Here is a 14,168-nt window from a genome sequence, read left to right as displayed (position 1 = left end):
ATTATTAGCTTTACAGTGAGGTGTATTTTCAATTATTACATAATCCTCTAAACTTTCTGTTTTGATTTCATAATCTTGAATGATTGCATGTTTATCTGTTGTATTTATTATTCTTATTAGAGCTTGATTTAAGTTTACTATCGTGTTGGCTACAAAAGTGCCATTAGTCAATTCTTGATGAGGTATTAATAGTTCCTTATTGTGGCTATTGATATGAACCTGTCTAATTACTTCGGCCCTTGCGGGTATTGTAATGCTCTTAATTGTTGGTTTATTTGTCATTTGTATAACTATATCTTCTGGGTAGTCATATGGTCGCAGTATTAGGCTGTTCCCATTTTAATTATAATCTAAAATGCAATTATATTTTTTAATGAATTCGAGTCCCAAAATTTCATCACATGGGATTGGGAAATTGTCTTCTACTATGTGAAATGTATGTCGTATTAAAATACTATCATCTGTTAGATCTGCTTTTACTGTTCCAAGTGTGTTTGTTATGCCTCGGCCGATACCTTTTAAATACGTCATCTGTGAGTTGTTTATTGTGACATTACTGTCAATTTGACCCTTCTTTATTATTGAGATATCCGCTCCTGTATCTATCAGGAACGTGGAAGTTGACTTATTTAGGGTAGTATTGGAAGATATGTAGCTGTTTAGATGCAAGTTGAATGTGCATATTTTATTACCGTTAGAATTTACTGTTGGAGTGGAGTTTGCAGGTTTTTCTGTTTGTTTATATTACGGAGATTGCTTGTGTTACTCTGATTGGATGATCTTGACTGGCCTCCAAAATTACGTCTTTGGATATTATTATTTTGTCTATTACTATTGTTGTTATTATATCTGGTAGTGTTACCGCAATATCTTCGGTTTTGGTTACTTCGATAATTATTATTTTGGTAGCTTCTTCGGAAGTTACCTCGGTAATTACCTTGTGAGCGCGTCAGGCGTAACACTGTATTTGGGTTACCCGTGGCTTCGGTACAGCTATTCGTGAATTTTGAGATAGCCTCGTTCATAGGTGTGAACGTTCCTGCTTGCATTATCAGTTTAACTCTTTCGTTAGCCGACTTTTTACACATGGCCTTTAGAGCTGATTGTGTGGCATATTTGGTTGCCTATTCCGGTGCAAGACCGTCTGATATGTAAGCACCTTCCAACGATTTTTTTAATTTTTCGATTTCGGCAGGGTACTGGTTAGCTGTTTTAATGCGCTGTTGGACGTTTAGGAGTTTTGCCGTCAAAACTGCTACAGATTCACCTTTAGTTGCTGAACTCAACTTTTGCCTTATTGCTAGTATTGAATTTTCAGTGCTCAAAAGGTTTCTAGCTGTTCCCTTGAGCTTAGTTTTTATCATGGAGACTGCTATTGTCTCGTTAGTATCCTTAATTTGTTCTAGGATATCTAGTGCGTCTAAGAAGCTATGTAAGTTCTCATGTTTACCATCAAACTCAGGTAGAATTGACGAAGCCGTTTTTAATAACTCTACTGTGGTTTGAGCCATTTTGTCTTTTCTTGTTTGGTACTTTGGCGTCTCTATTAAAATTTCCTTTTGTTCCTGTTTTTCTTCTTATTTTTGTTCTACCTTTGGTTCTTCTTCTAAATCGGATGCTGACTCCAGAAGGAATGTGCTATAGTCTATTTCTTTTTCCTTCTTGAAACTCGCTGGTGCTATGAATTCTATATCATATCTTGCCAGTGAAGACACCAATTTTTCTCTAGTGCTGGAAAAAATTTGATATGCTTGGTCTTTTCGATTGCCGTTGAGTTTACCATTTAACTGTTGAATTATTTTTCCTATTTAGTTAAATGCTTCAACTATTATTTTAAGATGCTGTACTACTGTTTCTGCCTTAAATTTTGTATTTTTATTAATACATTTGTAAGATTTTTCTCCTATCGTTTTTTCTTCTATGAGTAGTTTAACGGTATCTTCCCATTTGCCCATTGGGGATGGCAGTTACAATTTAGTTAAACCTTATCTAAACCGTCTGCGCGGCTAGCATATCGCTTTTTTAGGAATTTATTATGGGTTGAGTAGAGTTTCAGAAACAAACTGATGCAACTGACTACGCAGATGATTAGAAGTATGATCTTAATAGTATCTAGTGCCCCAGTATGGTCTACTACTTGGACTGAGTTTACAACGTTTGCCTTTGGTTTTTCTATATTTGATTCTTGGCCTCCCATCGTAAAAAAAATATGAAGACAAACAATTTTTTGGTTTTTATACTCAGTTGAGCAGAGCTCACAGAGTATATTAACTTTGATTGGATAACGGTTGGTTGTACAGGTATAAAGCACTCGAGATAGATATAGACTTCCATATATCAAAATCATCAGTATCGAAAAAAAATTTGATTGAGCCATGTCCGTCCGTCCGTCCGTCCTTCCGTCCGTCCGTCCGTCCGTCTGTCCGTTAACACGATAACTTGAGTAAATTTTGAGGTATCTTGATGAAATTTTGTATGTAGATTCCTGGGCACTCATCTCAGATCGCTATTTAAAATGAACTTTTTCGATATCGAAAATTTCGAAAAACCGAAAAAATGCGATAATTCATTGCCAAAGGCGGTTAAAGCGATGAAACTTGGTAGATGGGTTGACGTTATGACGCAGAATAGAAAATTAGTAAGATTTTGGACAATGGGCGTGGCACCGCCCACTTTTACAAGAAGGTAATTTAAAAGTTTTGCAAGCTGTAATTTGGCAGTCGTTGAAGATATCATGATGAAATTTGGCAGGAACGCTACTACTATTACTATATATGTGCTAAATAAAAATTAGCAAAATTGGATGAAGAACACGCCCACTTTTTAAAAAAAAAATTTTTAAATTCAAATTTTAACAAAAAATTTAACATCTTTACTGTATATAAGTAAATTAAGTCAAAATTCAACTCCTGTAATGATATGATGCAACAAAATACAAAAATAAAAGAAAATTTCAAAATGGGCGTGGCTCCGCCCATTTTAATTTAGTTTGTCTAGAATACTTTTAATGCCATAAGTCGAACAAAAATTTACCAATTCTTCTCAAATTTGTTAGGGGCATAGATTCTATGACGGTAACTGTTCTCTGTGAAAGTGGGCGAAATCGGTGGAAGCCAAGCCCAGTTTTTATACACAGTCCACCGTCTGTTAACACGATTTCTCGAAAAGGCGTTCACCTATAGAACTAAAGCCCATTCCCTTTTAAAATATTCATTACCACCTTTCATTTGATACCCATATCGTACAAACACATACTAGAGTCACCCCTGGTCCACCTTAATGGCGATATCTCGAAAAGGCGTCCACCGATAAACCTAAGGCCCACTCCCTCTTAAAATGCTCAGTAACACCTTTCATTTGATACCCATATCGTACAAACAAATTCTAGAGTCAGCCCTGGTCCACCTTTATGGCGATATCCCTAAATGGCGTCCATCCATAGAACTATGGCCTACTCTCTCTTAAAATACTCTTTAATACCTTCCATTTGATACACATGTCATACAACCACATTCCAGGGTTACCCTAGGTTCATTTTCCTACATGGTGATTTTCCTTACTTTGTCTCCATAGCTCTCAACTGAGTATCTAATGTTCGGTTACACCCGAACTTAGCCTTCCTTATTTGTTTTTATTAGAAATTTTTTTTTTTTCAATATTTTAATCTCTTCTTCCCATGAATTTTACTTCCCATCTATATATCTCTTCAGCTGCTGTTGCGTGTGGGTTCCTAACATTCCATATTGTTGGTTCCTCAGGCATCTCAATAAGTTTCCAATGACTTTTCAACCAAATTAGAGTTTTTTCCTCATCTACAATTTTAATTTCATTTGTAAGGTCCTCCAGTGGGCCTTTTACATAACTTTTAATTTTTCTTGATCTTTCCATAATTTTAAAAGCAATAGTTTTACAAAATTGTATTTAATTTTTTTTTTTTTTTCAACACCCTAATATTTACATTGTTGGATTCGGTTTTTTATTTTTGTAATTATTTTTCCTTAATTCATTGATTTCTTTTTGTAGTTTAATTTTTTCTGCCTGATTTGTCCTTAAATTGATTTTTTCATAAATCTTGGCTGTTGTTTTTCGAATGGCAAACTGCTTTCCTCCTCTTTTTCTTTTCAATTTTATCGGTTTTGGAACTTTAGGTTCCTCAATTTTTTTAATCTTATTTCTCTGTCTATATTCTTCAATTGATTGTTATTGGCTTAGGGCCTTGCTTAATTTTCTCGGGTGTTTTCTTTTCACCTCCTTGCAAATTTAAATTTAATCTAACTAATTTATCAAAAATTTGGTGAAACTGACTTTGATTTTGTATCTCCTCTTCTGGGAACACCATTCAATAAGTAGGAGAAAAAAAAATTTTTTACAGCAAACATAAAATTTTTGCTTGTCAATAGGCAGCCGTTAGGTTGCCCGAATATTGTTATTGTTAGAAATAAATATTAATGTTAATTATTATAATACATATCGGAAAGATGGTTGGCAATTTGGAGCACCGCCTTTTTCTTCAGGGTATCTGTTAATTTCTTCTCAATCCTCTAGCAAATGTTATATTCCACTTCGCTTGCCGCATCAGGTGTACTCGGGAAAATGTTTGGTAATTTGGAGCACCGCCTTTTTCTTCAGGGTATCCGTTAATTTCTTCTCAATCCTCTAGCAAATGTTATATTCTACTTCGCTTGCCGCATCAGGTGCACTCGGAAAAATGGTTGGCAATTTGGAGCACCGCCTTTTCCTTCAGGGTATCCTTTAATTTCTTCTCAATCCTCTAGCAAATGTTATATTCCACTTCGCTTGCCGCGTAAGGTGCACTCGGAAAGAGGTTTGGTGATTTGGAGCACCGCTTAGTAATGTCGGTTTTTTGTATGATTTGTGTAGTATGTGTATATATATGTAGCGCTTAGGCTGAATAATCAGCCAGTATTATCCTTGCCAGAAATGAACTTAGGCTGAAAAATCAGCCACCAGAATCATAGGCAGGATCGCCATATACAATGTAGAGAAATGAGTAGAGTGTTTTGCGAGGTGTAAATGTCAATGAGTGAATGCATAAATGCCTCTTTATTCAAATATTTCAGCTTATTTATATTAAATTATTCTAAACATATTCTTACATATATATTTATATTTAAGCATACATACTTACATGCATATCTATCTAAAGCATACATACTTACGTACCTACATACAACTCGACACAAAATATGTACCTACACATCTGTGTTGAGCTGTGACTTCTATGGAAAATGCAATGTTTGCAAGTTTGCTAGAATTCAAATTTGTTTGGTTGTGTGTTGTACACACACCTGTGTTAATGGCTATGTCAGCATTAATTATCAAATGCATATTTATGTGTTGATGAACATTTAAACTATTTTTGTAGCAGGGTAGCATATTAGACTGATTTAAATATTTGGGATTAAATTGTTGTCTGTTTACACTACAGCTTGCCTCTCTAATTTATCGCATATTTTGTAGCACATGGACAGGTTGCAGACCAAATACATGACTAGAGAAACGTTATGGGAGTTAAGCAATAATACTGAAATTGTGAGTAGGATGTGTAGCAGAACTTTACAACTACACGCAACTGAAGTCCTACTTGATTGTTGACTTATACGACTTTTAGTTTATTATCACAGACTTTAAACTTATTAAAATATACACCCCAAGTATAATCCCAAACATGGTATTAAATTTACGCTGTGATTGGATAAAATACGTAAACCGCTTATAACACGTCCGTTCAGGTACTCGCCAATATTTCCTTCCTTATCAATGCCTGAGAATTGAAGCGTTGCGCGAGGAATGAATCCAATAACGAACCAAAGAGTCCAGCTATGCCACCAAATATGACTAGAGGCCATTGTGGCGGACTTATTAATAATGTGTGTGTATAACTGTATCGAGTGGTAGACGAGTCTAGTTAGTAAACCACCCATGAGACAAGCCCAAGTATCACTGCTGCAGCATGCACAAGCACTCATAATTGCAACACCCAACTAGAACGATATCCCTTGCCAAAGTCAATTGGACGCTCACTGCTGCCACAATCTATGAGACATAACCTGGCCAATTGTGTGGCCATGCCGCCATTGCAACAAAACCGGTACCCAAATTCGTTGTCCTACGCCCTCCTTAAAGCCTTTTCAAATTTCCTTTTGAGATGTGCACGAAATTTAGTAGCACGTGATGAACTAAAGAAAACCGCAACCAAGCTGGCTAAGAAGGCATGATTCGAAAGGGATAATATAAATGCAAATATTATGCCCAATGCAGCTCCAGACTTATTCATAGATTTTTGTCGCAATGCAATGATCATTAATGCCAGCGGAGCTAGTGTAGAAAATAACCAACGTGTAGGTGGTACAACTGCAGATTCTTCAAACTCATCTACATGGAACAATTTTGAAAAAAAAAAAACACATTTCCTAGCCACATAAATAGTGATAACGGTACTGAGAGACTACAGAAAATCACCGGCAACCAGGTGTGTGTATCCGTCATTGTGCGTTCATCAAAACAATTCAATTGTTACACAAATAAACATTAATTGCACCTGATCCGAATCTGAATGCGCAATCCGTGAAGTTTCACTTTTGTTTCTTGCAGCAAAAGAGAAATAAAAAAAAAAAAAATAAATAAAATACTTCCGAAAGTTGTGCCAAAACAAAAACAATGCAAGCATTTACAACAAATCTTCGTTGGCAATTTATCGCTAAGCTGAAAATTCATTATTTGGGGCAACTTAGATATTCGCAAGCTTATACCACATTCGAATACCAAATATGTATTGCCATTATTGTTGTGGCTTACGATTATGCTCGGCCGAGAACGCCTCAAGCTCCTTCATACCAGTCCGGCACAGGTAATCCAAAAATTGGTCACTCGTATCCATTTAAGAGGGCTATCCCTTATATTCCTAGTCACATTAATTTTTGTAAAAGTATAGAATTTCTTTGACGTAAAGAAAACGCACTTTAGAATAGTTTGTGAGGACCAAATATAATCCATTAATTTGGCCCACACAAAACCATCGCCCCATAACGCAGGAGCAGTAACACAGACAACGCAACACAAATAAAAATCTAAACAAGAATACGATCAGCAACATAGCCAACACAAACAAGTCTCTGAAACATCACTAGCACAGCGAGTTGCCGCAACACTCCATAGCAACACCGTAACCATGGCAACGCAACGAACTATGCTAGCAACATCAAGAACATTAGCTATGAAAAGAAAAACACAAGAAGACAGCAGGCAGTCAGCACGCGGTTGCGGTTGCGACCGGAGCTACTATTGGAGCGCTCTGGAAGGCATATCGGTTTTGACCATTGCAAGCCAGTGCGTTTAATAGGAGGAAGTCGTGGACTGAAGATTGTGGGTAAGCAGGTTTTGACCGCTCTACAACGCTTTAGATCACGCTTGCTCCCTCGTAAGCAAACGTCCTCTACAGCATCGTGATCCCGCGCTCAGCCAAACGTCATCCGCGGCAAAAGTACGTCGGCAATCGCAGTAGGAGTGAGTCGAGGGGAAACGCAACAACGTGACTGTACCGAGGCTAACGGATCTCACCTAATGGGGCGCAAAGTTGCGACTGTCATCTGAGCAGCAATTGAAGGGCATCTGAAAGGCGAATCGGTTTTGACCATCTCAAGACAGTTCCGTCATAGGAGAGAGCCGTGGGTTGAGGATTGTGGGTAAGCTGGTTTTGAACGCTCTAAAACGCCTTAAACTACGCTCGCTCCCCGCTAAGCGAAGGCCCACACATCACGAGCCCGCGCGCCATCGCCATAAGCCTCGGCGGCAGGGTCACGCATACACACGGCGCCAGCAGAGTTACCCATACACACGACGTTGGCCACAGCAGAGTCACGCTTACATACGACGTTGGCCGCAGCAGAGCTACGCAGATATACGACGTTGGCCATAGCAGAGTCACGCATACACACGACGTTGGCAGCAGAGCCACCCATAAATACGACGCTGGCAGAGTCACGAATACGCACGACGTTGGCAGCAGCAGAACTACGCGTACATACGACGCTGGCCGCAGCAGAGATACGCAGGCATACGACGCTGGCCGCAGCAGGCTTAGCACTGCCACTAACCATAATAGGAACACGCCGGCGCAAGGCGTCACCGAGACACATTCACACATACCTAGACGGCGACCAGTACGGCGCCCTAACAGAACGTTCCTAACGGTACACGAGGGCCCGCTAGCCCATCACGAATTATAAAGCAAGCAATGAAATTAAGTGAATTATAGATACACATTTTATACATTTTATATTATAGTTTTTAGGGAATTTACCAATAAAGTGAATTTATATGAAAACGATTTGCAAGGTGCCCCGAAATACAAATTCATTGTAAACGAACCTTGGACACGGCGAGTATACCCCAGCAGTTACTGAAGAAGCACCGGGGCAAGGAAAAGCTTCGTTACAATTGGCGCCCGAGCAGGGACCCTGCAAATCGTACAACGTCAGAAGGAACATTCCTGACTAGAAACCTAACAGAAAAATGGCCGACCAGATTGACACCACTTGGCTAGACAATATTTCAAAGGAGCAGCTGATATCCATTACACAGGAGCTGGGCATTGAGCAGACAGGCACCACCCGAGAAATCAGAAAACGCATAGCAGCCATGGTTTCAGAGGCAAATGTTGACTCGGAAATACACACAAAATTTTTATTCTTAGAAGCCGCGTATAGGAAGCAAAGTACAGCAAACACGAGTGAGGAAAATGAGTCTAAGACACCGATCCCGCCGAACGGAGGCGGAGCCATGAATATCGCCTATAGACCAGCTGAGCACAACCAGTTTGCGTTCCCTCCCAGGAACACAGTACCCCCACAACAGTGCGCATCATCCGGAGTAGCGGTACCACCCAACGGTGCATCTCAGGCACCGACTGTTATATTCGCACCCATCATCGACCAGGTAAGAAAGTGGTCAGTGAAATATGAAGGTGGACGGGACCCTCTAGCTTTCGTAGAATGGCTGGAAGAACTAGCCGATGTCTATACGCTAGACGTAGACTTGCTCCCAAAAACGATGCCCGAATTGCTAGGTGGCACCGCTCTTCAATGGTACCGCAATAACAACGTACACTGGAGCAACTGGACGACCTTCAAGCGCTACTTTTTAAGCTTCTTTCTACCAGCCAGGTACTTCGAGCGTCTCGAGGACGAAATACGGCAACGAAGGCAGCACGCCCGCGAAAGATATAAAGGTTATGTCCTAGGGATACAAAGCTTGATGAGACACGCCGGATACAGCAACGAGCAACGCCTGGAAAGAATTTTCCGCAATAGCCACTCCGATTATTTACTCTACATTCGCCGAAGAGATTTCAACACCCTAGGAGGACTCATCTCTCTCGTCGAGGAATATGAAGGTATCCACGAAGGTTACCGACGGACATCAGATGGATCACGTCGCGAAATAGCGAGACTCGTCGTTGGTGACAAAACTACAGCTTCATCACCGCAGTCGGAACGATCATACCACCAGCAGCCACCGAGGGTACAGCGCCACTCACCACCAGAAACTCGGGTTTTCGATCCGAGCAGGGTATGTAGAAGGTGTGTCCAAGAAGGACACTATGCAAGGAGATGTCGTAACCCACGGAAAATTTTTTGTTGGGAGTGCGGTCGAAACGATATACGCACGATTGAATGCTGCCGTCGACGTCAGGGAAACGACGGAGGGCTTCACCAAGGACAAGGCGCGGTGAGCCTACTGAACCCAGCGCCGAATCAGCGGTAGTCATGTACCAGGAACACGGTCGCCTATATGCCCAAGCTCAGATTGGAGCAGTACCGTCGGAGGCAGTTATCGATACAGGGGCCTCAAGGAGCTTCGTTTCAGCCACCCTCGCGAATCACGTGGTGAGTTCTGGAAGCGGGGGGAGGGTAAGAGTGGCCATCGAAATAACAATGGCCAACGGAGTCGGCACTACGATTTTCGATGCCGTAAAGACAGAGGTACGCCTCGGCGATTCGTCATTGCACACAGTCCTACATGTGATGCCCGGGGCAATCGACGACATTATACTTGGCCTAGATACGTTGGGGAGCCTAGGACCAGCCATATCATGTGGAGGAGGACACCTCGTGCTAACCAGACCCCTTGCTCAGCACACACCGTCTCCTGGAGCCACGGCGGAGACCATTCAGAGTATAACACCACCGAGTGCGAGGAACGGCAAGTACGACGTCAGGAACGGAATTAACGGTGACACACCCAGCAATGAACATAGTGGTATAAAATGCGAGGCGGATCGCATACGAGAATTTCTGGCAGTAGAACTCAAAAAGTTCGAGGCCATGAGCGGAGTGACGACGGTAGCCGAACACAAGATCATCCTGACTGACGACCGTCCCATCAAGCAACGGTATTTCCCGCGCAATCCAGCGATGCAGAGCATAATTAACAACGAGATCGACGAGCTCCTCGCGAATGGATGCATCGAGCCATCCTGCAGCCCATATAGCGCCCCGATCGTGTTAGCTAAGAAAAAGAACGGTAAGTGGAGGCTTTGCGTGGACTACCGGCAGCTCAATACCAAGTCAGTTCCCGACGCATACCCGCTGCCAAGGATAAAGCACATCTTGGACAAACTACGACAAGCGAAATATATAAGTAGCCTCGACCTGAAGAACGGCTACTGGCAAATACCGCTGGAATCAAACAGTCGCCCCTACACGGCTTTCACGGTACCCGGACGCGGCCTGTTCCAGTGACGTGTCATGCCCTTTGGTTTGCACTCGGCACCCGCAACGTTCCAGAGGGCGCTCAATCAGGTCATTGGGCCAGAAATGGAGCCCCATGCTTTTGCGTACCTGGATGATATTATCGTCATAGGCACAACTTTAGAGGAACAAATCCGAAATTTAAGAGAGGTGATGTTACGACTACAGCGCGCAAACCTCAGGATCAATCCAGAGAAGTGTGATTTCTTTAGGAAAGAACTCAAGTACCTGGGCCACGTGGTCAGCGATAAAGGGATCCACACGGACCCAGAAAAGGTTGCCGCTATTCAGGAACTGAAGCCACCGACCAGCGCGAAAGAAGTACGCCAATACCTAGGAATAGCCTCGTGGTACCGCCGTTTCGTGCCCGATTTCGCCACTATAAGCCAGCCGCTCACCGCCCTGTTAAAGAAAGGCAAGCATTGGAGATGGGGAACCGAGCAGCAAGAAGCCTTCGACATCATCAAACGGAAACTCACTGAAGCACCCATACTTGCATGCCCGGATTTCACGAAAGCGTTGACCCTGCAGACGGACGCGAGTAACTACGGCCTGGGGGCAGTGCTGACACAGGAGTTAGAAGAGGGCGAGCGAGTGATCACTTACGCCAGCCGGAAGCTCAACCAGGCAGAGGCCAACTATTCACCCACCGAAAAGGAGTGTCTGGCCATCGTTTGGGGAATCCGTAAAATGAGGCCATACTTGGAAGGCTACAAATTTAAAGTAATAACCGACCACATGTCACTAAGGTGGCTAAATTCCATTGAGAGCCCTTCTGGCCGCATAGCGCGATGGGCCTTAGAACTACAGCAGCACACCTTCGACATTGAGTATCGTAAGGGAAAGCTCAACCTGGTGGCGGACACTCTATCTCGACAGCCGCTGGAAGCATTACGATTTACCACGACGACGGAACCACAATGCAAGTGGTGGCACAAGCGGGTCAGCGAGGTACGCACCAACCCGGAGAAATACGCCGACTCTACGATACAGGATGGACACTTATACCGCCATATTCCCTGCCGGTCACACGACGAAGAGGCGGTACCATGGAAATTGTGTGTGCCCACACCACTCAGACAGCGAGTGTTACAGGAAAATCATGACATACCAAGCGCGGGTCATGGGTATCCGCCGGACAGTAGCACGAGTCGCCAACCGATATTATTGGCCCGGTATGTTCCGTGACATCAGCCGGTATGTACGTCAATGCGAATCCTGCCAGAAATACAAGGAAACACAACAAAAGCCAGCCGGAAAGATGCTCTCACAGGTAGCCCAGGAACCATTTTCCACGGTCTGCGTCGACTTCGTTGGACCCCTACCACGGTCTACACACGGAAACACCATGTTACTGGTATTTTTCGACCGATTCAGCAAGTGGGTGGAATTGATCCCCATGAGGCGTGCTACCGCAGACGGCCTTCGCCGAGCTTTCAGGGAACGGATACTCGCAAGGTTTGGCGTCCCCAAAGTACTCATATCCGACAACGGCGCACAGTTCTGTAGCATGCTCTGGCAGCGCTACCTTAAGGAAGTTGGCGTAAGACAACAATACACCGCACACTATACTCCCCAAGAAAACCAAACAGAACGAGCAAACAGGACCATCAAACGGATCATAGCGCAGCTCACCAACTCAAAACATAAGCGATGGGACGACCTCCTCCCGGAAATTGGGCTAGCGATAAATAGTAGTGTCAACGCTTCTACAGGCTACAGCCCAACTTTCCTCGTGCAAGGACGAGAGCCACGACTGCCAGGAGCCCTATTCGATGAAGTCAACGTTGGGACGGGTGCAGCTCTCGCTACGGCCGAGGAGAAGTCCAACAGAATGCAGGAGGCCTTCAGAATAGTGAGGCAGAATATGGAGCGGGCAGCAGTAGATCAAGCACGTCATTACAACCTACGGCGGAGAAAATGGACCCCCGTAATCGGCGAGTTGGTCCTTGCCAAGGAGCACCACTTGTCAAAGGCTGCGGCGGGATTTGCAGCGAAATTGGCACCCAAGTATGATGGCCCTTACCAAATCCATACCCCAGTAATTGTCAAACTAAGGCAAATCGATAGCGGGAAGGAGAAGACGGCAAGCATTGCCGAACTAAAGGCATACCATTCATCGGAGACCGGAGAGACCACGAAACCAGGAAATAATAAACACAACCGAAATTAAAATAAATCCAAGTAGCAGACACGGGGGTTTAAATCACCGAAGTGGGGGGGGGGGGGGGGGGGGGGGTAGTGTGAGGACCAAATATAATCCATTAATTTGGCCCACACAAAACCACCGCCCCACAACACAGGAGCAGTACTACAGACAACACGAGACACAAACAAGTCTCTGAAACATCATAAAAACACGATTAGCAACATTGCCAACACAACACGGGACACAAACAAGTGTCATAAACATCACTAGCGCAACAAGTTGCCGCATCACACCACAGCAACACCGTAACCATGGCAACGCAACGAACTATGCTAGCAACATCAAGAGCATTGGCTATAAAAAGGGCAACACGAGAAGACAGGAGTCAGTCAGCACGCGGTTGTGGTTGCGACCGGAGCTACTATTGGAGCGCTCTGGAAGGCATATCGGTTTTGACCATTGCAAGCCAGTGCGTTTCATAGGAGAAAGTCGTGGACTGAAGATTGTGGGTAAGCAGGTTTTGACCGCTCTACAACGCTTTAGATCACGCTTGCTCCCTCGTAAGCAAACGCCCTCCACAGCATCGTGATCCCGCGCTCAGCCAAACGTCATCCACGGCAGAAGTACGTCGGCAACCGCAGTAGGAGTGAGTCGAGGTGAAACGCAACAACGTGACTGTACCGAGGCTAACGGACCTCACCTAACGGGGCGCAAAGTTGCGACTGTCACCTGAGCAGCAATTGAAGGGCATCTGAAAGGCGTATCGGTTTTGACCATCGCAAGACAGTTCAATTCATAGGAGAGAGCCGTGGGTTGAGGATTGTGGGTAAGCTGGTTTTGACCGCTCTACAACGCCTTAAACTACGCTCGCTCCCCGCTAAGCGAAGGCCCACAGCATCACGAGCCCGCGCGCCATCGCCATAAGCCTCGGCGGCAGAGTCACGCATACACACGGCGCCAGCAGAGTTACGCATACACACGACGTTGGCCACAGCAGAGTCACGCTTACATACGACGTTGGCCGCAGCAGAGCTACGCAGATATACGACGTTGGCCACAGCAGAGTCACGCATACACACGACGTTGGCAGCAGAGCCACCCATAAATACGACGCTTGCAGAGCCACGAATACGCACGACGGTGGCAGCAGCAGAACTACGCGTACATACCACCTTGGCCGCAGCAGAGATACGCAGGCATACGACGCTGGCCGCAGCAGGCTTAGCACTGCCACTAACCATAATAGG

At 44.0% G+C, this 14,168-nt stretch overlaps 1 pseudogene; it reads right to left on the bottom strand.

The window, feature by feature from the left end:
- Positions 1–5,657: 5,657 nt before the first annotated feature.
- Positions 5,658–6,510, bottom strand: LOC137234806 (transmembrane protein 19-like; annotated as a pseudogene).
- Between the last annotated feature and the right edge of the window lie 7,658 nt (positions 6,511–14,168).

Source organism: Eurosta solidaginis, chromosome X (genome assembly GCF_040869045.1).
Source record: "Eurosta solidaginis isolate ZX-2024a chromosome X, ASM4086904v1, whole genome shotgun sequence".
Lineage (NCBI taxonomy): Eukaryota > Metazoa > Arthropoda > Insecta > Diptera > Tephritidae > Eurosta > Eurosta solidaginis.
Note: the sequence above shows the minus strand (reverse complement) of the source record. Positions and strands in the feature narration are given on the sequence as shown.